We start from the raw sequence: 27,216 nt of genomic DNA on the forward strand, positions 1-27,216 counted from the left end.
TGGCCCGAAACGGTTAAATCACATCCGAAATGAAGACATCTTTGATCGATATAGGGTTGTACCGATCGTGGAAGAATTGCAAAAGAGGTATTTTTGATGGTACGTAATCCGCGCTAACAATGAATCACTTGTCAAGATTGGATTGAACATCGAAGTCTAGGGTGAGTGACCAAAACAAAGGTGGCTTGATACGATAGATTTGGATTTGAAAGCTTCGCGATTGCATCCAGATCAGGTTTTTGATAAAACAAAATGGCGAAAACGATCATAATGAGCCGACCCAGATTGTGAAAACGCTGAAGAAAAAGGAAAAAAAAAGAACAGTACATAGGTAACACTTCAACATTCGTGACGTAGTGCTGGTCACATAAAAGATACTAGACCTAATTCTAGGGAATACTTTGACGAACAGGCTGGTTAGGAATTGAAGGGTTTCAGATGAGCCCTCTATGTCGGATCACAGAATAATGGGATTCAACATTCATGGCAACTCCGAAATAAATAGAATAATAAGGAATCTTTGGAGAACGAATTGGGATTCCTATGCAATGCACCTGAGCAACAAGATGGCTCACCTTCAAGAGTGCGGCGATATCAGGAGCGAACTGGAACTAGAATCAGTGGTGGAAAACTTCAACTTGAAGTCGTCATTGACACATATGAGGCCAGCTGTCCCGTTAAGTCGCTTAAGTTATCAAGGAATGTACCCTGGTGGAATTGAAACCTAACCACAATGGGAATAGAGGAGGTTCAACCAGAAGAAACAAAACGGAGAGTGGCCGAGGTACACAAATGCACTGGTTGGGTATAGCAATGCGATCTGGGAATTAAAACGGAACAGCTTCAGGGAATTCTGTCAAGAGATCTAATAAACCACAGGAAGATAGAGAAAACAGAGCAACATCTGCTTTTCAGAACTCACTTCCCGGAGTCCTTCCCCATTGCGAAGGCAGAAAAAAGAAAGGAGAATTGGAAACTAGCAAAAGAGGTATACTCGGAAGCTAGGGTCCAGTGGAAACTTTAAAACCACTGATATCACCCGGAGTAGATGGCATCTTCCCAGCACTAGAGAAGCCTAGAAACCATCTTAGAGTTTCTTCTAAAGGTAGTAAGGAGCAGCATAGCCCTGGGATATATACCAAGGGTATGGACACCGACAAAAGTGGCCTTTATTCCGAAAGAGGGTAAAAAAAAATCACCCTTAATCTTTCAGACCAATTTGCATAACGTGGTTCGTATTCAAAACGGTGGAGAAGGTCATAGACAACTATTTAGAACTAATGTTCTGATGCGTAATCCTCTACATCATTGTCAACGCGCCTACCGGGCAGGACGGTCAAGCGAAACTGCTTTGTATCTGCTGGAGTATGTATTACGGGATGTCATAGAAACAACATAAAATATATAAAATGTGTTGGGTTTTGGATATCGAAGAAGCATTTGAAACCACATCGCACACAGAGATACAAGATGCCCTGACCCGCAAGGGAGTGGGAAACACACTGGCTTTCTGGCTGGGGAGAATGTTGGAGAGTAAGCATCTACAGGTATCAATTCCTTTGTCATGTTACTTTACTCAAGATCGACCACAGGGCGGAGTACTATCAACGGTTATGTGGAGTATGGTAGTGGATGACCTGCTGGACGAGCAAACAAATACTGGAATATAGTTCCAAACCTATGCGGACGACGCCGTTTTAATTTGCAAGGGAAAATATGAGAATACTTTATGTGATAGAATCCAAACTGGATAACACGTTAGTAGTGCTTGGTAGAGGAAGGTGAGGCTACGTATCAATCCAGCCAAAACAACCATAGTATCATTCACTAGGGAGCGTAAGCTTAATAACCTCAGAACCATAAGTTTACATGGGATGGAGGTGAAACGAGAAACAGAGGTCAAATATGTGGGAACCACGCTATACCAAAAATTACTTTGGAAGATACATCTCGGAATCACTTGTCGGAAAGTCACGAGTGCTCTGATGACTTGCAGGTCCATAGCAGGAAAAAATGGGGTTGCACCTCGAAGATAATACTTTGTATATACACTGCAATAGTAAGGCATTAATTTGGGCGAAAAGAAGTGAACGTAGCACACAAACCAGGGAGTTATACAAAGTTCAAAGACTGGCTTGCGTGTGGACTAGTGAGGCAACGGGGGACATGTCAAACGGTAATGCTAGAGATCGTTCTCCGATTGACTCCTCTCCATTTACACATACAGATGCAGGCAAGAAGGGCGATTTGAGAATGTCGGCGAGTACGAGTAAGACGCGGAGTTGCTTGAATCGAAGGAAGATTGATATTGTTTTTTAGGCGGTATCTCGAATCACTAATACCAACAGATGAAACGACAACGAGGTTTCACTTCGACAAGAAGTTTGAAACTCATTGAAACAAAGCAAACTGGGAGAGCGTGGCGTTGACAGACGGATTAGACCGGCAACTGATTACTTGGTACACTGGCGGAGCCCTCATGGTAGAGGATGCCGGGGTTATTGGCTTGAGTAAAAAGTACTTGGAATCAATAGGGAAGTGCAGTAGCACATTCCAGGTGGAAATATATGCGATAGTCAGACGTGTCAAATGCCCAAGGGAACTACAGGGTGAGAATATTGTTTTTCTGACTGACAGCCAAGCGTCGATCAAGGTACTGGCAATGACAATGTGAGCTCTAAACTGATATGACAATGCATCGAGAGGCCATATTGGGTTGGAAGGCACTGAGGCAGCGGACGAACCGGCTAAGAAAGGAGCAGATATACTTCTATATGAGTCAGAAGCCTTCTGTGAAATCAGAAACGGATGGCTGACACTAAAAAATGAAGAGGAACGGCTGGGGGAATTATCTTAGGCGGGCCTACCAGTAATGGAGCAGTCCAAGGTGGTTAGGGGGATACGAACCCAAGCGCATAAAGGACTTTTTAAACATAACCAAGAAGAACCTCCGGGTTATAGTGGGAATACTTACTGATTACTGCCCACTAAAATATCACCTAGGGAAGCTGGGGATATATAAGGACATTGTGCGTCGACTGTGTGAGAAGAGTGATGAAAACCCCATACATGTCTGTTCGGCGCTTGTGCAAAGTAGGTTCAGGTACCTGAAAGAATACTTAATACCGGATGCCAGGTTGATATACTTGGAATATGGAATAATAAAGTTTATGTCAGTTATATGTTCTAATGACATACTATGGATATAGGTATACTGTAGTCAAAAAAGGGGCACAATAATTCTTTGAGGACGCGGGACCCTCGAATATTATAATAATAGAATGGGCAAAGTAGGTACCCGGAATACAGCCATATGGACATAAGAGTTTGACGTCGAATTTCGCAAATACTGACATTTTCAGCTTCTCTTTGTAGGATGATGTATTATCCTTAATAATTTTAGCAGAAGAAAATTGGCGTCGCACGTTTAGAAATATATTATAAAAATGTAGAATGTGAAATGTGATAGCAACCAAAATTTCAATAAAAAAATGTTCTATATCAACTTACTTTTTAGTTTCACCTCGGTTTCTGTGGATATTTTATAAATGCGGGTTGACTAACTTAACCCTGGTGGATCGTGACTACTTAGTTGAATGTAATAATATACGCAACAGTCAATATCAACTCAAATTAATTCATCTACTGCTTCATAACACTTTTAAGTTCGCCTTTTGCAATGAGGGTGTACTTATCTTATCACTAAATGTATATTGACTAGAATTTCCGTTTTTCATAACATTCATGAAGACAATTATTCAGTTATATTGGCATTTACAGTGCGTACTTGTGAGTCAATGTTTCGTACGGAACCTGTTGATAGTTATTATACTTACAAACATCTCTATAAGCTACCATACATACATTGTACATAACATGGATAGGAAGGATATGTGCGGGGTTTCGAATGACATCCATGGCTCTATTATGTGATGAGGGTTCCAATAGTCTTGTGCGAGCAACAATTTGTATCCTACATATTTAAAACTGACACTGATGGTAACGACTATACTCTAAAAGGACATTATTTGCTCAATTGCGGCATTGAGCGCATTACGAGCATATGTCGTGGTTGACCTTATATTTGTGTACATATGTAAGAATATTGATCGCGCTGATAAAGTTGTTATACAGACATCCACGCGTATAATATAAATATTTCCTGTTTCAAAAAAATATCTTAGTTTCTATCAAGTAATACTGACCATAACTGAGCGGATTTATTTTTGGTGTGGGAGTGAGATTCTGCTGGCCTATGCAAGTCTTCCATTGAACACAATGTTCAGCATCCGATGCTCTTCTCTCTGTACAACATCCAATTCCATTTGAAATGAATTTCCTTCTAGTAATTAACAGCCTTATATTGCTACGTCCCGGGAACTCCAGTCTGTGAGCGGGACTTCTGTAAAACAAACAAAAAACAAACACAAAGTTCAAGTAGGAAAACAGACATAATCCTGAAGAATAAGTGGAAAGGACATTTCAAGGTCTCTCCTATACATGCATTCAGATGAGTAAAGGCGGTATGTGCGTCCGCATGAATAATTGATATGAAAAGTTACTTTATTCTCCTCAAGTAATTTACGAAAGTGTCAGGATACTCTAGATAATCAAAAGGACGATACCACCTGCCCCAAAGATGATCCGATAATGAATTCAAATTCATACATGGTCTTTTCCAAGTAGAATTTCTACGTTTTCCCACCGCCTTAAACCGACATTTCTGCATGTCGTTATGCTACGTGGCTACGCGGATTATACCAAGTTCACACTTAAAAGTCCCGGTTCCTGGTAAACTGTTCCACCACTTATGAATATATTATCCAGGTACAAAGTCCTGAAACGCAGACAAGTTCCGCCGGTTGCATTCGTACGAAGCAGAAATTGTATTTGCATTTCTTAAAGCGCTGATTAAACAACTCGTCCTGCTCGGCGACGAGCCCTTACATAGGACCGTACACCACGCGCCAGCAATGAATTGTCTTCGGGTATTCTGTAAAGACCTGGATAATTGCGGTGGAGGAAGCTTGTATATCAGGAGCTGTAGGTAAGTTCCGCAGAGTGTCTTCCTTTCAGCGAAATGAAACGGTAGTCCACAGTGTCTGGGTAAGAGAAATTTGTTCAGGTATCCTGAGCATTGCAATAGGCAGATATGGATTTGTAATTTGTGTGCGTTTACCACACCACGAAACCTCTTGGAATACAAATGAGGCCAGGATTTCGATTAATCATAGACTGAATCTGTATATCTTTCTAGTACACTCGCTACTGCCACCCCTTCTACTGTACTCATGAATTTTTCATCAAGAATGAATTTCAGAGTCGGGCAGGGAGAATGGGAACGCAACAGAAAAAAAAAACGTCTGAATTTGCTCATATTTCACTTTTACTTTGCTCTATTTATTTATAAAAAGATACTGAGATTACTAAGCAAATGGCATCTACAGAGCTGTATGTATGCATGATATTTGTACCAGCAGGAGATAGTGGCTCGTGGTGAAATGTGGATATTAGATTTTGTAGCCCGAGTGAACTAAGCTTTGTGCATCGTATTCCTTACGAAATAGGAATAAAAGCACTTTTTATAGTTCATTAATGAAGTAGACGGCGATATTAGACCCTATCAGTCAATTACGGAAGAAACTGCTTTGGATGACACGTTGAAATCGACGGCAAATATAAGGAAGACAGGAGGGTTCCTGCTCGAAAAGAACAAATAAAGATCTGAAGAGCACAATAGTTATTTTGGTAACTTAAAGATACAATGAAAATTAGGATTACTGGAAATCAACCGATGAGGGTTGCTCCAAGTTTCAATAGGCTAATTATGATTTGGTTCCATTTCCTTTTAAATTAGCTGTGAAATGCATTCCGGATCTTTAACAAGCAACAGCGACTGCACTGTCAAATCTGCAACATGTCAGATAGCAGAATCATAGTGCTTCAGGGATGAAAGGTTTTGTGGATTTTTTATATGAACATATTTGGGCACGCGATGGTTCCATTCACTGAAATTTAACGTGAAAGAGGCAAATTTGCCCTTTTTAAACTTAATAATAATAGGATTTTCACCAAACTTTCCAGTATGAAGCTTTATAATAAAACCTACAAGTTTACTGATTTAATTTAATTTTCAAAATATAATAATATACTATTTTTAAATTTATTTAACCAGTATGGGTATATTAGCATGGTAGGCACCATATAAAGGGACCACTGTAATTTTTTCAGATTTTTAGGTTGAGTAGTTTCTGTGACTGGGCCTTTGATGTAATTAACCCTTTTCGGACCTTCCCACTCTCCTGTTTACAACCAATGTCGAATTTTTTTATAGCACTACACTCACTTTTGGGTCTTCCTGCTACATATAGAATTACACAAAATCATCAAATGCTGCATAAATATAAACCAAAAAGCAGTCCACATCCTTCACCAACGTTCGGGAATATAGAATACTTAGCAGCCAATTATTTTAGTGTTAATATATCAATATATAAATCATGAAGGCAAAAAATGTTCTTCTTCAGGTGATGTAATAAATTTAATGTGATAAGTTTCTGGCTAAGTTAGTTGGATGGCAAGCAAGCTTAGCTCCTTTGATTCAGACCCTGCCTGAGATGCCCTAGGCCGGGATGCCCTGCAAAACCGAGTTGTCTGGGGATGTTTACTAAGGCAGTCCTAGACCGGATACCTGTTGTTGCGGCGTTGATGATGATAAAAAGTCCGGAGCAGAATTTGGATAGCGGCATAAAGATAATAAAAATTTGCCCCATAATCGAAGCCAAATCATTAAACAAAATTTTGTGAACTGGATTATCCTCACCCATGCGGATTAAGTGAATGGCCCATCGCCCAACGCAACCCACTGAGCCGGATTTTATTCTCAACCAGACATCATTATACAGGCTTCACGATTGTGCATCCTCATGCAGGGGGCCAAAAATTCTTCGTAGGAATCTTCTCTTGAAAGCGGCTATGAGTTCGCAATTATTCTTTCTATAAATCCAGAACTCCGTGGAATCATGAGGACTAGCAAGATGACTGTTTTTTTTTCAGTAAGAGCTTTGATAAGACGTTTTCAGCAAAACAGTTTTTATAAACTGAAGGAGGCTCTTTTCACAGCCAACAATCGTGAGCGGACTTTATCGTCGTAGTTGTATCGTATCAAAGTTGTAGTCTCCTAAATTTATTACTTTCATTTAACCAGTGGCATTTGATTCTGTTGGTTCTTTCATTTTTGGTGCTATCGTTATCACCATGTACTTCGACTTGCCTTCATTAATGTGCAGTTCAAGATATCGCACACGTTGTCTACTGCTCGGGCTGGTTAAAAATGGGTTCTACATCTCGGTTTGTTTTGGTTATAATATCATATTGATATTAGCATCGGCCAGTAGTTGGGTAGACCTAAGGAGGATGGTGCCTCTCGCATTTTCCCAGGGCCAGGTTAACGAGGATACATGATAAGGCATCCGCTGGTCTTAGACTGTTGTTGATGTTGTATGGTCTCGAGAGTGATTCGGCTGCTTTTATTTAGTCCCGAACATTGGTCAGGGTCGGCTTTGTCAGTCTTATCAGTTTGGTTGAGTTACCGAATTCTCTCACAACCATGTACAGTTTTACGTTGGTTATGCTTTCATAGGTGTCTTTGAAGTGGATGAGAAGATGGTGCAACTGATCGCCATATTCAAAGAGTTTTCCATCGCTTGTCGCACATAGAAAATTTGACCTGTTCTGATTTGCTTGGAGTGTAGCCACTTTGCTATGGGCCAATGATGTCGGGCTATGCGACCTAGCAAGATAGCGGAGAATATCTTATAGATGGTACTCAGCTGCGCGGTATGTCTATAATTGCTGCACTGTATGATATCTCCCTTTTTTCCATGGGATAGATAATGACACGTTTCCAGTCATCTGGCATTCATTCGCTGCCTCATACCTTGAGTATCAGTGCAGTTGGTCACCTCCATATTTAACCAATTCGCCTGTAATTCCATCAGCTTTTGGCGACTTATGGTTTTTAAGCCGATGAATTGCACAGACTGTTTCTTTTATGCGTGGTGGTGGCAGAATTTGTCCGTCATTTTCAGTTGGCGGGACCTCCAACTAGCCAATGTTCTGATTATTGAGCAGTTCATCAAAATTTGGAACCTATTGCTCTAATATGCCCAGTCTGTTGTGAGGCTTCATCCTGCTTACTTGTTGGTAAGACTTGCTCCCTGTACTTTTCGAATTGACAGACCTGTTGGTTTTCCCAGGCTTTCTTTTCCTGTTCTTGAAGTCGCTTTCCAGCTCCACGGAGTTCGTGATAAGCCTCTGCGCGTACCCAGGTCCTTTAAGAATGCAACAGCTTACATTCATCGTCGAATCAGTCGCTCAGATTCTTTTTGCGACTGGGGTCAAGTATGTTTGTGGCCGTATCAATATAACGTTTTCCAGATGATTGTGAAGATAATTTGCCAATGCTTCATCAGGATCCAATTCACCCTTATAGGGTGTTACGAAGGGCTATGTTGTGGATGGCTTCAGTGTAAACTCTCCCTTGATTGTCAGAGCGGATTCTAGTTGATGTTGTTATTCGAACCCCTTCTATTTGTTCTGACATTCGTCAAGGATGAGAGGTGACTGTGTTCGATTAATATATGTCATCATTTGGAGAAGCCCATGTTTGCTAATGGGCCGCATTTCGGGCAAACCAGGTATTTCTGAATTGCTTTTTGCTTGTTAAAATCTACAAGTATAATTTTGATATTATACTGGGGACAGACTTCGAGGGTTCGTTTTACAATCTCGGAGAAGGTATCTTTCTCCGACTCTGCAGTCTGCTTTGTTGGATTGTGTAGGGTTGTCAGCTTTACCCGACTCTCATTCAGGAGGACCAGTTGTTACAATTACCCCATTTGTAGGCGGGGAGGCTCACTTTTCATGTGTTATGCACATGCAGTATCGGACTTGCTTTTGAGGTTGTCTCTGTCTTACAGATAAAAGGGTCTAAAAGTAAGCATCACCACCATAGCGTAACAGTGAATATACTGTGGTTTATTAAGAAAAGTGCCTTACCAGGTGATCTACATACTTCTTGCATAGGTGACAAAATAGATTAGTAGAGGTTGAATTGTCAGCGGAAGTGAAGAGCGAGGTCGCCCTTTTTCAAACCCAATGAAAATTCCCAGCATTTTAAAAAGTTATGGTGCTCAAAGTAGATTTTTTTATATCAGTATTGTCAAGTTTGAATTTTCAACCCATTCATTATATTTGAAAGCTATGACGGCTCAAACTGGGGCTATTTTCATATCATAAAAGTAAAGTTTAATTTGGAATCCCATAGTTACAAGGAAACAGCAAGATATGAAACGAGAGGTGAAAAGACCTCTCTTTCAAATTCGCCTCCTTAAAATATCATGTCGCTGAAAATGGTTAGGTATTTTGATATTATCGTGGTAAACCCCACCTCTGGAGGGGAAGGTAATAACAAAGGTATGCGGAAGGAAGAAGAAGGATTTGTCTTTCCACCTGCGCCAGAAGTGCATAGCGATTACTACTCCTTATAAGACCAAGAAAATTCTTCTTCTTCTTTTTCTTTAGCCTTTGTCCCGTTCACAAGCGGGATCGGCTCGTCGTGATCGGTTTCGCCATATGGCTCCCTCAAACCCCTGATCTGGATGCAATCTCGAGGCTTTTAAATCCCCATCCAGTGTATCAAGCCACCATTGTTTCGGACGGCCTTTTGATCGTTTACCATCGACTTTGATGTTCAGACTTATCTTGGCAAATGAATTCTCGTTAGCGCGAATTTTGTGACCATACCATCGAAGACGCCTCTCTCGCAATTTTTCCACGATCGATGCAACCCTATAATGAGTTTGTTTGGTAGAGAATTCATTACCGCGATTTGCAAGGGGGATTAAGTGCGAGTGGAGGCGCAAAGGACCGGTGCTTTGTATATTCAAGTAGAGGCCGCATGAGTGTGATATACAAGCACTTAATAGCCAAGATATTTATGTGTTCTTAAGCGCGTCTCTTGATGAAACCGAGTTGCTTATTAGCGATGGATAACACTTTGTCATATTCGAGCTTAAAAGGCATTTTGTTATCCAAAAATATTCCGAGGTCTTTGATATGGCACTTCTTAACATTTAGATGTAGGTTGTTTCAATTGCACCACTGGTCTAGGGATTAGAGTTTGGATTGGAGAAATACTGTATCAGAGTGAGAATGAATGGTATAGTACAAATATAAGTCATCAGCTTAGAGGAGATGAGGGACGTCCGGTAATAACCGTGGCAAGTCAGAAATGAACATATTGAAGAGGAGAAGACCTAAATGACTACCCTATGGCACCTCAGAGGAAGCAGATACACTTTTAGATATTCGACCGTACTTAAGGAAGTGAGTAGGAGGTAGGACTGGAGCCAATTAAGAAGTAATTCAGATATCTCAAAGCTGCATAATTTACTTATTAAAATTTGATAATCGATTCTGTTAATTGCTTTGCTAAAATCTGTCCTTTTCCAAAGGACGTCGGAAACTAGGATTATTAGGTTAGTAAAAGTGGTTCTGCTCTTTCGAAATCCATGTTGTTGTTCATTGAGAAGCGGATCGATGACAGTAGTGAGTTTGTCAAAAATTAATTTCTCAAAGAGTTTTGGAGGTTGCGGATAGACTGGCGATACCTTGGTAGTTGCCAACTGTTCGTTTATCACTGCTCCTATGGATAGGTGTAAGATTTGAGCATTTGCAAAGAGACGGAAAGACACCCCGAGAAATTAAAAATAATATGCAAAGGTGTAAGCAGTTGGTCATCAAATAAGGAGGGATTAAGTCGGGACCGGATCCTTTGGCTTTAGTGATTTATATATATTTATGAGAACCATTCCGCCAATAAGGGATGGCGTGATAAAATCGGCCGAAGGGGTTGAGGAGATCGGGGATTTTGGTGAGCCGAAACTGTCCTGGAAATGGTCCGGATATTAGTTACAAACTTCCTCTGGGTAAGCAGAGGTAAGGGTCCCCCTGGACATGGAATCGGGGAAAACCAGTAGTTTTTCGTCTCATATTAATGAAATCAAAAAGTTTTTTTGGATGGGATTTTATGGGGAATTCTTTGGCTAGCTCATCGTACTTGCTTTTAAAATTTTGGCTGATGTTGGATCACTTTTAATAGTCTTGTGGAGTTTGCTTCTTTGGTTCCTTAAATGCATCAGATTTATGTCTAGCCAAGGTTCTGTGAGCTTATAACGCTTCTTTATTTTTGGTACAAATTTTTTAATCGTGCCGAAGATTATCCTATACAGAGAAGATACGGGGTCGCAAACAAGGGGATATCCCCAACCTATAGAATCTATAATAAATAATTTTTATTGCTTTCATAGTCAGCATTTAAGAAAATCAAATGCAATTTCATTATTGTAAGACTAAGTAAAGGAACGATTTGTAGGTTCAACTGTGAGGGCTGAATGATGAAAAGTGTTAGAAAAAAGATTCTCGGCGTCAATAGTCGGACTAACCACTACTTCGTCATAAAAGTTGGTGAAAATAAGATCTAACAATTTGCCATTTTGGTTAGAGGTCGGAATTATCTGCTGTAACTCATTGCCATAGAATGTAGTGATCAGGTTGAAGTCGATTGTGTCAAGGAGATTGACTGGAAGAATGCGGGTATCATTTTCGAGAACATTAAACATTATTTTCGGACGATTAAAGTCTGTAAAGAAAATCATTGTGGAAGAAATAGTTTCACATTTTCTTTTTCTCCAGCTTTTGTCCCGTCCACAAGCGGGGTCGGCTTGTCGTGATCGGCTTCGCCATTTGGCCCTATCAAATGTAGCTTCATCGGAGCGGGGACAAATAAGCAACACCAATATATAGGTAATGTTTGTCTAAGCGAACTCTGGCAAATTTGTATTCAGTTCACTTGGAAGGGAGTTGTGGATAACGATAAGAATGTCCCCATCCCTAGAAACGCCAGTGTGAACATAATTACGATCAGTTCTGTAAATGGTCCAGTTACCATCGTGCTTGATCTGTCTTGAGTCATTCCAAGTTTTTCGTGATATCGGTTCCAAACACTAGAGAGGATAATATATGCTTTTAGACTGCAGGATGATCACATATTGAAAATTCTGAGGAAAGCAGACTAAGCATGTACAAAATAAAAAATCCAACCCATTTCCCTTACTATATATTCAATTTTTCTGCAGATATGCATATATTGGCGATTACTTGTCGCCTTGCTCAGGGGTACGGTTCAAGCAAGGAAATGGTTTGGACTCTCTATTTCGTAGTTGCAGAACTTCACTAAAATGCTGTAAGCGGAGCTTGAAACTGCTAAAAAATATTTGAAAGACTATGTTCAGTAACGTCGCACACTTCAGTTCACATCACCCCTTTTCGCGTCTTGTCAAAACATACTACAGACAAACTTATAATTATTATCTATTTCCATCAGATAACATATGTACATAGGGCAGGTGAATTTAATATTTCACTTTAAAAATAAAAAAAAAAAAAAAACAAGTTAGAAATCGGAAGTTCAGTTCTTAATTTTTCATGTAAGGATATTTGGGTACACGATGGTTCCATCTATAAATATAATAGCTCATAGTGTATATACTATGAATATACCTGATAGTGAATTCCAAATGATACTCACATTTTCTTTCTTGAGGAGCAGCAATTTGATGCAAAAGAGGTAACTTTGATAAACTACAACTTTGTTGGTACTTTTTGGGAACAAGTTCTTAAAGTAATTGACCCTTGCTCTGCTGCGAAAAGTACTAATCGATGGTTTGAGTTAGGAGGTTGTTTGTTAACTGAAGTCTTAAAAGTGTCTAATTTAAATATATACGTATTTCGAGGACCAATTTTCCCCCTTCTTCTGTGTTTTCTGTCTTCTGAAAAAATGTTCCTCCATTTGGGTTTTTTTATACCTGTGCATGTAATGACCCCCACCAAGCGAATGGTCACAAAGAAAAGAACATCGTCCAACCATCACAAAACCTTTAAAGAATTAAAAGAGAAACCCGTCTTCTACTTATCAGCAGACAAAGGAATCGCTGTGGTCATCATGGACAAAGGAGCATACGACGACTTAGTACTCCAAAAATTAGACAAAGGTAAGTTTCACGTCAACAGGAAGGAGCATCTGCCAGACTCACTTAAAAGAGTGGAAAAGCCGCTGGCTGAATGCAAGCTCATTTTTAAGAAAGCTGTCAAATTGAGAATGCCTAACCCATCTCTGCCCAGAATCAAATACCCCCCCCCAAAATACACAAAGAAGGCAACGAGAGCAGAGAGATCATCGCAGTAACGAATTCACCGATCCAAAATATTGCAAAGCGGCTCTTGGACGAAGTCAAAAGGTTAGGCCTAAAAATAGGAAAACGAGCAGTGGGAAACAGCAGGGAGGTCATTGGCAGACTCAACGAGGCCGGAGGGATACAAAGTGATATAATATTAGTATGCTTCGACGAACAAGCGCTGTTCCCAAGCGTACCGATGAAGGAAGCTCTACACTTCTTCGAGGAATGGAACGCTAAATTGTATAAGAAACTGGCCTTCACGTGCATGAGTGAATCCTATTTCACATTCAGGAATATATTTTATAAAACAACCCCCGAGGCAGCAATGCGTAACCTTCTCTCACCGCTGCTATGCGAGGTATTTATTGAAAACCTGGAGGATGAACTCGAGGAAGCTGGGCCACTGCCGAGATTCTGGATCAGATACGTGGATGATGTGTTAGCGATTATCAAAAGGGAAGAAGCAGGAACAATCTGCGAGAAACTCAAGCGGGCACACAGGAACATCGATTTCACCATGGAGATCGAAAAGGAAAGGGAGATACCGTTCTTAGACTTAAAAATAATCCAGGAAAGAGGGGATTTTGAATTCGATATCTACAGGATGATCACAACACCGCTCAATGAGGAGAGAAAAAATATAGAAAAGAAATAAATCTTTAAAATAGCCAAGAAAACAACAGGAACTTCATCGAAAATCGGATTAAAAAGAAACTATGCCAGGTTTCAATACAACAACTTCCAACACTCTTCCAGAAGGTCGACAAAGAACCCAAGCAATGGATAACACTAAGCTAGTCGCATCGGATGCAGAACATCAAAAGGCGGTTACATAAACGTGGATTACGGGTCACCTCAACCAGCAGATGATACCTAATTAGGACCCGGTTACAATCGGAAAAAAGCGGCATTTATAAGATCTCCTGCCCAGACTGCGACAAGATTTACGTAGGATGAACAAAACGGCTAGTCCACACTAGGGTTTTAGAACACTTAAAGGAGGCCGCATCCGCTAAAAATAAGAATAACTCGCACCTAAGGTCCGCGCTTGCCAGACACATAATAGAGCAGGGACACCACATGTCATTGGACAACGCCAATATCTTGAAGGAAGTGAACGAGGAGACTAGATTGCTAGGAGAGTTTCCACATCTGGAAAATGCCCCCCGAAAAAAGGTTAAAGACAGAGATAGGCAACAGTTTTCCACCTTGGTAACAAGGACAGGTATAAAAAACCCAAATGGGGGAACACTTTTTCAGAAGATAAAAACACTGAAGAAGGGGATAGTTAGTCCCCGAAATACGTATTTGTTTAAATTAGACACTTTTAACCAATAACACGGAAAAATATCTTGCAAGGCAATCTTTTATACTAATCGATACTTTAATTTGGTACCCCACATGGCTATATTCGCTGAAAAAAAGGTTGGACCCTTCTTTTAGGTTTATGGGGACACCTTTAGGTTTAACTTGCAGTAATGTAATTCAACACATGCGGGGGTTCATAGGTTCAATCTCTCTATTTTCGAATTTCGTGTCTTGATTACCAACCGTGGGAAAAAAATACGCGTGGATTGTGCGCGCGAGAAGTCGACAAATACTAGCGTATCGTCAGCGTGGATGATATCTAAGATTGGAGATCCAAGATACAGTCGCAGAATACTTGTGGCCGGAGTAGTTTGCTCTACATCATTATGTGCGTCACCAGTTTGTGAGGAATCACTACTGTGTAAGAGCAATCAAAGGTTGAGTAAATGAAACCTACCACTTAGTGGCGGTAAGGGTGTGCAGCGCCTTCACAAAAATGCCAGACGAGGGAATGGTCCCGGTGGACATTCTGGTAAGTGAGGCACGTTGTCCGTATGGGAAAAGGAGAATGAATCTACCTGAAAACGACACAGAATACCGAAAGTGGAGAGACGTTGCAGAAGTAGCAGCAACGGTCGAATAACTCGCAAAGGGTTCGCTGTACGGAAACTATGATTCCCCGTATTGTAATATGTACTATGATTAATTACCACCTAGCCCGGCCAGTATCACGGCATGGTAGTTATAGGATACAACTGCTCCAATTCAAATAGGTAGACAAATAGACAGTAAATCGATTTTAGTAAGGTTGTGTTTTTAACAAAACCTTAAAAAAGGACAGTACATTGGTTATTCCCTTTTAATTAAATCACATTTATCTGTGGCTTGTACTTATAATCCTTATCCTTTCGTTATTCAGAGTTCAGCGGCAGGCTGAAGGTAAGACCTTTGGGTCTCTTATGCGGGATATAAATCTACGAAACTTTTTTAGAAGCTACTTTGGTTTGCAAACTCCTGGAAAATTTCAAGTTATCAAAAATCAAGTATCAAAACTAAATAAATTCTTATCAAATCATCAAAAAATCAAAGTATTTATTTCCTTAAAACGTAGTAATATTATTATGCACCCCTATTGGTTTCTAATATTCCCGATTTCCGCTGATATCACTAATTACTTTCATAACTTGGAATCGAAATGGGATTGTTCTGCTCTTGCTACTATGTTGATTAGTTTCATCAATGTAGCAATGCAGAAATGCGCAATTGTGAAACATTCTCAGTAACAATAACCTCAAAGGAAATTGCATCGACAAAGGACGAAAAAGGCGTTTACTGGAAATTATTCACAGCAGGTCAAATTTACCTGAAACTCGAACCCATATTTTACGAGATATTTAACCCATCAGAACAATTTCTCATTCTACTATACCCGCAACTGCTTGTCGACAAGAAAACACAAATGTATGCACATTCATATGACAGAATAAATGGGAGAATTACCTTCACAAATCCATGGGCCCATTAAGTACCAAGTAGAGCACACAATATGAATATAAATATACGCTGACAGCGAGGGCTCGTCCAGCCTCTAACAAATTGTCATTCATGCTCATTTGTCAAGCATACTTGAAACTTATTAATACGATAGTGCCCTAAATTATGTACATTTGTATGCCATTAGCCCCAGGGAAATGACTGTCGAGTTCTTGCATAACTTTGAAAGCAGATAAGATCTCCAATTGAATTAAAATAGTGCGTTGACATATGAACGTAGGAAAATCAGTAGCAATTTGCAAATTGGTTAGACCGGAAGATAAAGATGTTTTCAATAAATAATTCAAATATACAATTGCTAATATTCGTGCAAAGAATGTATAAACATTGGTAACTTACAGATTGGTCAGTGCTAACATAGAAAACGAATATTGTAAATAAGAGTACGCCAACAAGTCGAATCTAAATTTTTCGTCACTTAAACTTTTATGCATTAATTACTGTTCCGCATTTTAACGGAAGGTGAAAAGTTTATTGAAATCACTCTTCTTTAAAACGTCTAAAATTGAAGAAGGCACTCGCGGCCAATAAAGCTGACGTGTTTTTGTTAATAACGCAGTCAGTAGTTTGGTCGGAATCACTACATCATTCACACATACTTTGTTTTGGTTTAAGTACCCAATTTTTAAAAACTGAAGCTAATCATATTTTTTTCGGAGCAGCTGAAACATATTTTAGCAAACTGTCGACAAGACGTGTAGGCTTGGTAGTGCAGCAACCCATTTAGGGGTAATTTCCAACTCTATATATTACACTAATTTCTATCTGAAAAGTCTATTTTCCGCTCGACGGGGGTCACAGTATATTGCTGCAGGTAACAGGAAGTATCTGTGACTTCATTTCGTTCGCCTTGTCTAGTGACGAGTTATCGACTGATTTAATTCCTTGGGGAAATGCCTTCTAAACCAACTCCAACAACTCAACACCAAACCCTATCTCCATCTCCACGTGGTGAACGGTGGGAGTTCATTATTAACGAAAAACAGTAGACAGAGAAGGATAAAGGCGAGTCTCCCGCGCCCAAAAATTGGACAAATTATACCAACTGGTCCTCCAGGTTGGGGGATGGGTAAGGCTGACAACCCTACACGGAAAACCGATGTTACGAAGCCACGACAGGAGCCTCGGACAGGGTGGAATTTAAAACGAAGAACCCGGTAACGAAAACCGAATAACGATTTGCGCATTTTCTCATGGGGCGTGCGATCCCTGCACAGACCAAATGCCGCTCAGTAACTAGCCGATACTTTGTTCCAATATAAGGCTGATGTAACAGTGTTCCAAGAGATGCGCTGAAGAAAAGCCACTACACCATATATTGCAGCGACCATCCAGTAAACCATGTGCTTGAGTAAGATATGAATTCTGCACTTGCGAGGCAAATTTATAAATATACCATAAGCCTCACAAACGTTCAAGCCCCTACAGAAGAGATTGCAGAGTCAGAGAAGGACACCTTCTACGAGGCAGTTGAGCGGACCCTGTCCCAAGTGTAATATTAAAGTAATACTTGAAAATTTCAACAGCTAAGTTGCGATGGAGCCCGTATTCAGGCGACACGTCGGTTCCCATAGCTTACATAAGAATACCAATGATAACGGACTGCGGATTATTCAGTTGGCAGAATCGCATGAAATGGTTGTTGGAAGTATCTGGTTTGTGTGGAAGGCAGACATACGTGGGCCTCTCTAGACGGGACCAAAAAAATTGTTCATATACTGATTGCGCGCTGCCACCTCTCAGCCTCAATAATAAATGTCAGAACATATAGGGTGGGGCCAATATAGACTCGGATCACTATCTCGTTGCCATTGGTGCTCCGGGCTCGAATTACAACACCACGTACAATCCCCTCTGACAATCAGGTGAGGCTCAATACTGAAGTCATTCACAACACAGACCTCCGCAACACCTATGGGGGGAAATGGATGTCGCAATAGCCGCAGCTAACAGATGTCCTGGAGATGAAGCATTAACAAATGATCTACATAACCACAACCACTTGAAGTGTTATAACTGATATGGCCACAAACATACTGGACCCCAGCCGCAAGAAAAGTCGGAATGCCTGGTTCGACTTTGAATGTAAGCTAGTAACGTAAGGGAAGAATGCTACATATCGAGAAATGTTGCATTCTCAAACAACGCGGGCACGGGCAGATATTTATCAAGAACTTCGTCCACTATTACGATGAACTACTCAACAACCAAAATATCGGTGAGTTGGAGGCCCCATCAACTGAGGACGACGGATAAATACTGCCATCACCACGTATAGAAGAAACAGTCCGTGCAATCTACCGGCTTCAATACCAGAAGTCGTGCATAGTCGATGGAATTACAGCCGAATTGGTTAAATATGGAGACGACCAATTGCACCTAGCGGTTCATCAATTGATGCTGAAGGTGTGGGCCAGCGAATCAATGCCTGACGACTGGCAAAGAGGCATTATCTGGTCCATTCATAGAAAGTGGGATATAACACAGTGTAGTAATTATAAAGGTATCACATTGCTGAGTACCATCTATAAGTTATTCTTCGCTATCTTGCTAGGCCGGATAAGCCCATATGCTCAGAACATCATTGGCCCATACCAAAGAGTTTTTACTCCAAGCAGATCAGCAACAGATCATATATTCTCCTGTGAGAAGGGATGGAGAAATTGTTTTAATATGGCCGCCAGTTGCACCATCTTTTCATCGACTTTAAGGCCACCTATGGTTGCATAACCAGGGTAGAATTGTACATGGCCGTTGGAGAATTTGGTACCCCGATGAAATTTATAAAACTGATTAGGTTGACTCTGACCAATGTGCGGGGATGCCCTATCATACGTCCTTTTTAACCTGGCCCTGGAGACAGTGATTCGCTTTACAAATGTTCACCCAACTACTAGCTTACGCTGACGATATTGACATTATGTAAAGAAGAATCCGAGTCGGCGCGGGATTTGGAACTGCCATCAATAAAGGCAAGACGAAGTACATGATGGCAACGTCGGCGCCAAAAACCAAAGAATGAGCAACATCGAATCGCAGTGATCAAACGAAAACAATAAAGATAGGAGGTTACAATTTCGTGACCGTTGAAAACTTCTCCTATCCAGGGTCGAAAATCACAACCGATAATAGCTATGACGATGAAGTTCCCGTAGAGTTGTTGGCTGCCAAACGGGGCTATTTCAGATTGCGGAAGCTGTTTCGCTCGAAAAATCTCATCATAGCATCAAAGCTCTTAGTGTACTAGGTTCTTAGCAAAAAAAAAAAAGAGCGAACTCTTGGCCACGTTTGAGAGAAGAATCATTCGAAGTATTTTAGGCTCACTACATGGGAATGGACGATTCCGTAACCTGCATAACGGCGAAATCTATGAGCGATACCACGACCATTTGTTTCTGGATAAAATCTCAACAGGTTGCGGTGGGCGGGTCACCTCATCCGTATGGATAAGGATGATTCAACGCGGAAAGTGCATAAGGGCATTGTCTGTGGTGGAAAAAGAAGACGAGGCAGACCCTACCTGAGATGGAGCGATGGCTTAGGTGAGGACGCCAGATAGTTTTTATGGATATCGAATTGGTCAGCCTTGGCGCAAAACCGAGGTGTCTGTGGTTCCTAAATAAGGCAAGCCTAGACCGGATACCGGTTGTTGCGTCGTTGCTGATGATGCTTCATATCTCCTTTTCCTTTCGGCAGCTCGCGTATCTTTCCTTCAAATGCGTACTTTCCATCACGACATCATATTACACCCAACATATTCATGTAGTTCAAAATATTAATTTTTAAATAATCATTTTAAGTCCCTTTTCAATAGTTTAATGGCCCTTTGATCCGTTGAGTTTCCTGAAATCCTAAAATCCATTTAAATCTTTTCGATTTCAATACAGAATTTTTCTAATATTTCAAAATGGACATTAAACCTTCCCTTTTATTATTGTTTTCACCATGTATTGCATAGTTGGTCATAAACCTTTCACAGTTTAATTGAGTGTACAGTATGCGACGTGAAGTGTGTTACGTCTAAGTCAAACTAGAAGCAGTAAATTAACCTTTGGTCACTTTTGGATTCATCCTCTTGGTTGATGTCTCCCCACGGCACATGAAAAAGTTACGCCTTAAAGAAAGACGCCATTGTATCGGTCTTGAAACCGGAAGCTGAACGTTTCAGGTATGAACGGTTTTGTGTGTTGCTTACATAAACATATTTAAATGAGCATTTGTCCCATTTGTATCTGGTTCGTAATTTTTATAATAATAATCATTGGCGCAACAATCCATATTAGATCAGGGCCTTGAATTGTGTTAGAGCACTTCATTCAAGACGGTAACGGTAGACTGCAGTACATTGTAGGAGGCAATGTGGTCAGCATTACGCTCGTCCGAGATTATTACTCTGATTTCATTCAGGTACTCATTCACAGCTGAGTCAACTGGTCTCCGACGTCAAATCACGATACAAATTTTACTGTCGCTAGTGAGATTGGAACCGGGACCTTGCGTATGACAGCCTTGTGCACTAACCACTCAGCTATCCGGACACGTAATATTTATGCATTTAGTTTATCAGACCACTCCCTTAAGTAATGATACTCTAATCAGGAACTTGCAGTGGCATTTCAGCGAGGAGCACACACACATCATAAGGCTACCATCTTCCATAACTCGTAAAGAAATATTACGAAGCCATTAAAAAAAATAACGTTGAGCTGGGTAACCAAGAAATTTGACGTAGAAAAGTTCCAGGAGCTAATTCTGGAAAATACGTTGCAACGCATAAGAAAAAGTTTCTGTGAACAAATTGCCGTACGCTTTCCGAAGAAGAAGCCCCAATTTCTGGTGGAATTCAGAAATCGAGGAATGCTGAGAAAGGTGTCTCAAAGCTAAAAGACGCTCCCAGCACAGAAGAAGCCTACCTAAGTTGGAGGAGCAATACAAAAACGCGAAGAAAAAATTTCCAGTAGCTATCATGAAGAGGAAGTCCGAATATTTTAGACGGATGGGTACTGACGCTGACTCTGGTCTATAGGGTGGCGCATAGATCACCACTAAAACGTAAGCGCTCCCCACCGATTACTTGTTCCGAATTGTTGAAGAATGTCGTTAACACCCTCTTCCCAGCAGATATGAACTGGTCATGTTTTCTTACAATACATGTAAACCCCAACGAAGTTCCGGTATTGTAAAATGAGGAGGTTCTAGGCATAGTAAAGAGATTTATTGAAAAATGATCCCAGGATTGGATGAAATCCCTACTATTGCACTGAAATAGCGGCTAAGACAGCTCCTGGTATATTTGCCCAAGTTTTAATGGCATGCCTTAAAGAATGAGAATTCTTCAAGCAATGGAAGCTTCAAAAACTATTCGATGACCCCTCCTTATATGGATAGACCGATACGTCTGGTCAATACTATAGGGAAACTGTTTCACACTATAGACCCCGAAAAACATTGTACGCCTTGTTGTTGCATTTTTTCTAGGAAGAAGACTTTACTGCGACTCGAACGATGGGCTAAATACATAAAAATATTCCTGACAAGATGCGGCGTGCCATAGGGTTCTGTCCTAGGTTATGTATGATGGAGTGTTGACGTTACGTGTTCTGGACAATATTAAAACCATTGGCTCCGCCGAATAAGAGTAGTTGCAAAACGTCAAGATGAGATGGAGTTCTACACAAAAGAAGCACTATTGGAGATCAATTCATGGTTAAGAAATTTCGGACTATCACTTCATCATCATTAACGGCGCAACAACCGATATCCGACCTAGGCCTGTCTTAGTACGGAACTCCCTCCCCGATTTTCCACCGAGGTCCACTAACTCGATATCCCTAAACGCAGTTTGGCGTCCTGATCTACGCCATCGCTCCATCTCTGGCAGAGTCTGTCTCGTCTTCTTTTTCTTCCATAGATATTGCCCTTGAAGACTTTCCTCGCTGGATCATCCTCATCTATACGGATTTGGTGACCCGCCCACCGCAACCTGTTGAAGCCGATTTTATTCATAACCGTCGTTATGTAGGCTCCGGAATAGTCAGTCCATCTTCATGTTGGGGGGCTATCACAATATAAAACAGAAGTAGTTCTCATCAGCAGAAGAAGAAAGAACACACGTGAAAATTGAATTTGGCGAACAAACAATTTACTCCCAACCATTGTTCAAATACTTGGAACTAATGATTGAGAAAAGGTTCAAAACACATTGAGTGTGCCACAAATAAAGCATCATCCATTACTGCAACGCTCTCAAGGATATTGCCGAACATTGGTGGACCAAGACAAACTTGACTTTTTCTGCTTTCGGGGCGACTGTTCTGGATAACAAAGTAAACTGCAGAAAACTGGGAATGTCGAATCGGCTAAGTGCACTCCGGGTATGCAGTCTATATCGGACCACACCAGGAGAAGGAGCATATGTACTATCAGGGATGCTCTTCGTAGACTTGACGAATGAAGACCGGCGTCTCTACGACAAAACTTATGCAGTTGGGGAGTCTAGCGTATTTCGATGGCATCTGGCACGGTGGAAATCTATAGTAAAGTGGCAAACGAGAGTCACAAACTGGCCGTTGAACATACAGTATCATTACGGACATTCGGAGATAGTTTGAATGAAGCCACCGGGAATTAAGCTACGAGTTAACACAGTTCTTAAGTGGACATGGAGGTTATTGCATTTATTTACATCGATTTGGTCACGAAGAGCCGCCATGCTGCCCAAGATGTGGTAACGTGGCCGTGAATGTGGAGCATGCCATATTTGATTGCCCTAGCTTTACCGCATATCGAACAAGAATGGAAGGGGTCGAAAATAAGCGCTTAACATCCGAAAATATTACGAAGTTCATGCTGGAGTCAACGAAGGCTTTGAACCAGGTTGTAAAGTAACTGAAAGCTATTCATCAACAGCTTAGGCAGAAAGAATTGCGACGAAAACAAGAAAGAGAGAGACACATGATTAGCTGCAGTTAAAAGCTGATCCAGCCACGCACGGCAATATTTTATAGGAGTTCCGTAGGGACAGTAGAACGATAAGGAGTTGTTTTTAGTGAGTAGAAGTCGCACATAATTGAATGGCAGTTAGGTTTGGAACGTTTCAAACTTCCAAAGCTGAAACAAAAACAGACAGCTGAACAGAGGGTCAGATAGACAGGCAGACAGGTTTTGTTTTACACAAAACCTTAAAAATGAAGATGAGGTGAAGTGCATCCCAACCAGTTCCTTTATGATTCCGTCCAAGCCCCGCGCGATGATGCTATCATCGCTCGACACGTGGTGACATTCCTAGAAAGATGTCTGTCACACCCCAACCCTTTAGTCGGCCAGTATATGGGGATTGTCTGTTCGACAGGGAAGGTAGAGATCGTTACTTTCATCTCTCCATCGAAACAACGATTCAGACCGTTGGTAATCCACTTCCATTCCCATCATAAACCTTGTCGTTTTCCTCTCCGTCTCCCCTGGAGGTTGTTTGCAAACTTTGCTCCATGTTCCGTACATCACTGGCATCTCAACTCTAAGTGAGATTTGGTTATTGCAATTTAAGTTTCCTTATTTTCAGCCCTAGATGAAGTTAGCTACTAAGGTTTCTGTTAGGTTGAGTACGTTTTAAATATGATATCTATCATATATAAATAAAATGTTGTTTGAGCTAAATGTTGTTTGTCCATCGCGACATTCTATTCGTTTATGTTTCAGGTTCCGGTGCGTATCGGTTAAAGGATACGTGGAGTTTTGTGAATGATAAGTGGTGAACTGAAGTGTAAAAAAGGACGCGTGGCGTTGGAAGAATCGAACGCTCTATCATTGTTAGAAATCTGGAGATACGATAACCTCAACATTAAGATGAGGTGGTTCCTCGTGTTTTCATTGTGATCTGAAGCTTCAAAAGGACATCGGCAAACTTGCCATACGGTGCAACTTTCACTTGTCATTCTATTCTTGATTCTCTCCATCAATTGGTTAATTTTCCTAGTGTCTAAGCCTTAAGACAGACAGCTTAAAATATCCGGTTAAGTTCATTCTAATAGTAAAATTCCTTGCAATAGCATAGTTATCTCAGGATAACCGAGAATTGAAAATAATTAAAAGAGTTCGGTCGCTCGAAGAACCGAGCTACTAGTCAGTCTGTAAAATACTGTTCGTAGTTAGTGGGTTGAACAAAGTTTGTAATTGTCGTTTATTTTCGGGTAATAATTAAGGATCACAAAAGACACAATTACGGAAAGTGGAAATATCTAAATGAGTTGATTAAAGTATAAAAGAGTCGGGTTAGGTAAGTAGCCGGATTATTTGCGACTGTCAAGAGACATCACTTGATCGAATATTTGACATTTGTCAAATAGATCAACTCAAAACGACAGGCTTCGAGATTTGTGCTTCCGAAAGTGTCCGGCCAACATAATCTATCTAGGCAGATAATTTAGAATGTATAATAAAGAAAGCTAATATTTTATTCGTTTGTCCAGAATTCTTTTGTTTGTGATTACACTTTGTTTGAAAACTTCAAGAACAAGTCCGTCCTTAAAGTGAGGAACTAAACTAGAAACTAAAAGGAAACAAAGGGAAAGAATCCAGCAAAGACAGCAAAAAATATTCCAAATTCTCCAAGACAGGTTTTACCCGAGCTATGACTTTTTAGTACCACTCAGTTCATCTTAATGATTTTCTCAAGAAAATTTTCTCCCCACTCCCATCCTATCTCATACTGTTGTATAAATCCAATGCAATGCTATGAAAGTTAAAAGTTCTTTGACAAAGCAGAATAATCCCACTACAATGAGTCCTTTTCCTATGTATTGTGCAATCAGAATATTTTACTAGAGTAAATTTGCAACAGAAAAAAATTTGAAAGAATTTCTTTGTTGTAATATTGTAAAAGAAAATTCTTCAAGATAACGCGTTTTCATGATTTCTCCCGTTGTCCTGTCCACTTTTTTTTATCCAGAATTTTCATCTGAATTTATTGTATATGTCTATGAAACGATGGTTTCCTAGAATGATGTGCTTATGGAACTCTGAAGGACGAGAGTTGTTTTCTTGAAAATTTCGATCAATTGTTTTTTCTTTAAATTGGTCATAGACAGAATTCTCGTCCTTTCTTCTGTTTCTCCAGAAAATGATGAATCATCTTCCTCATTTGTCAAATACTACCCATGCATGCTCCAGTTTCAGTCGAAATCTCGATGTCTGTGCCATAGATTCGTCAGAGAATCTTTTCTTATTCTACAGGAAAATGGAAACTATCAATTCACTGGGGCATGATTCCTGTTGATGGAGCTCGAATATGCTCCATTAGCTTCGAATGGGGATTTACAAATTGCAATGTAGCCTGTTAGCATATCCTTCAGTCACTTACATTACGTATCAGTTTTCAAATGAATCCGACATTTGAAATATATTTTCCGAAACTAGAGATGATGTTTAGACAGGATGTGCATCCATTCGAATGCAAAAGTTACGTTAACTTGTTTAGTTTATTTTGAAGTGAATAAGCCAAAAATGTTTTGTGGTGTGGCGTGCAATTGATAGCATTTCTAAAAGCAAACAAACATTTTGCGGTACAATGATATGCATCGGTTAAATATTCTGTATGGTACATAGATTTAGGTAGCAGGTAGCACGGATGCACAGGTACTTTTCCAATTCGTCTCTAACAAAATAATCGTTTTAATTTTATAGAATTTTCTGGTTTTGGCTTCCACCGTAATCTGTGTTCCAATAAATGCGATTTACAACTCTCATCTTTATTAGGCAAGGATCCAAATAGCTGCTATGCCATCAGAAATAAACCCGGGGAAGGGGGAGGGTGGTTGCCAAAAGTCGTTCCCACTTGATTGACTCATAGTGGTATATTAGTACGCATAAAAGCCATAGACTAAGTTTCATATTTTAACCATTAGGTAGAGATGAGTTGTCTTCTAAACGTTACTCCAGGTTAGGCTTCCCGTAAACTATACAACTTTTTAGAACTCCATCAATTCACAGGCTCTTCGCCGTAGAGCGTGTATGTGTTGATGTCTGGAATGTTGACCCTAATAACTAGGATCACATCACTTCCTCATCAACCTATAACAGCAGCATCAACAATGGGTACGCAAAGGCACATCAGTCCCGCTCAGATGTGCTTGCTCTCGCACAGGGGGAGATTCACTTAGTCTGAGATCATCACCGATACCCACCGTGGTGATAGATGAATTTCCCTGAAAGCCCGAAATGTGAGGATGAAATTAATAACTTTTGTGGATCAAAAAATGATCAAAAAACGCAGTTCAACATTCAGGCTTGATTCATCCTTCATTTTCCTTCTTTAACCTTTGCCTGTTCGGTTGCGAATCCGGCTGGTGTACTGGCGATATTGGAAGTCTGTCGATGGCTGGAGCGTGATTCGAGCCCCAAGCGTAACATAGCCATTCTGACCGACAGCCAAGCGGCCATCAAGGCCTTGTACTCAACGACGACATCTTCCCGGCTGATGGGGCAGTGCAGAGATGTGCTCGACGGTCACTCTCCTCTGGGTTCCCGGGCATAGGAACATAGAGCGGGCTGATGGATTGGCCAGGCAAGGCTCTGTTCTTGGCAGTCCCTCGGCGAATACAGACGGTGTTCCGCTGGCGACTGTCGGGGGCCGAGTCTACTCGCACTACCTAGCAGCCGCGGGCCTTAGATGGCGAAGGCTTACAAGCTGTGCCAAGTCAAGGAGAATTTGGCCCGCTTATAACATAGCGCGATCACGAGGGCTCCTGTGCCAGACGCGTGCAAATGAATTCAAGATTACGGCGGTCTGCACGGGGCACTGGCCCATAGGGGACCATGCCGCTAGGCTCGGCATACCCAACAACTCGCATTGCGAAGCTGCGGAGAAGGAAGGGAAACCCTCATGCACTTTCTCTGCGATTGCCCAGTTCTGGCTAGAGTGCTCACATAACAACAGTCACGGTCTTAGGAGTATGAGGCATCAAAACGGCGTACCAAAGCGCTAATTGGGCTCCTCGCAGCGGCCACTGACACCTACCTACCTACCCTACAGCGCTGAAATGACGTACACACGAAA

General features: G+C 40.9%; 1 protein-coding gene across 1 annotated transcript in view; it reads right to left on the reverse strand.

Moving 5' to 3' along the window:
• Window positions 1–1,170: 1,170 nt before the first annotated feature.
• LOC119658495 overlaps window positions 1,171–27,216 on the reverse strand; it is a 181,044-nt gene continuing 154,998 nt past the window's right edge. Inside the window, exon 7 of the mRNA XM_038065957.1 lies at window positions 1,171–4,402. The gene's annotated coding sequence lies outside the window, so the exon portion shown is untranslated. The remainder of the gene's footprint in view (window positions 4,403–27,216) is intronic.

The sequence above is a fragment of the Hermetia illucens genome, chromosome 5 (genome assembly GCF_905115235.1).
Source record: "Hermetia illucens chromosome 5, iHerIll2.2.curated.20191125, whole genome shotgun sequence".
NCBI classification, from domain to species: domain Eukaryota; kingdom Metazoa; phylum Arthropoda; class Insecta; order Diptera; family Stratiomyidae; genus Hermetia; species Hermetia illucens.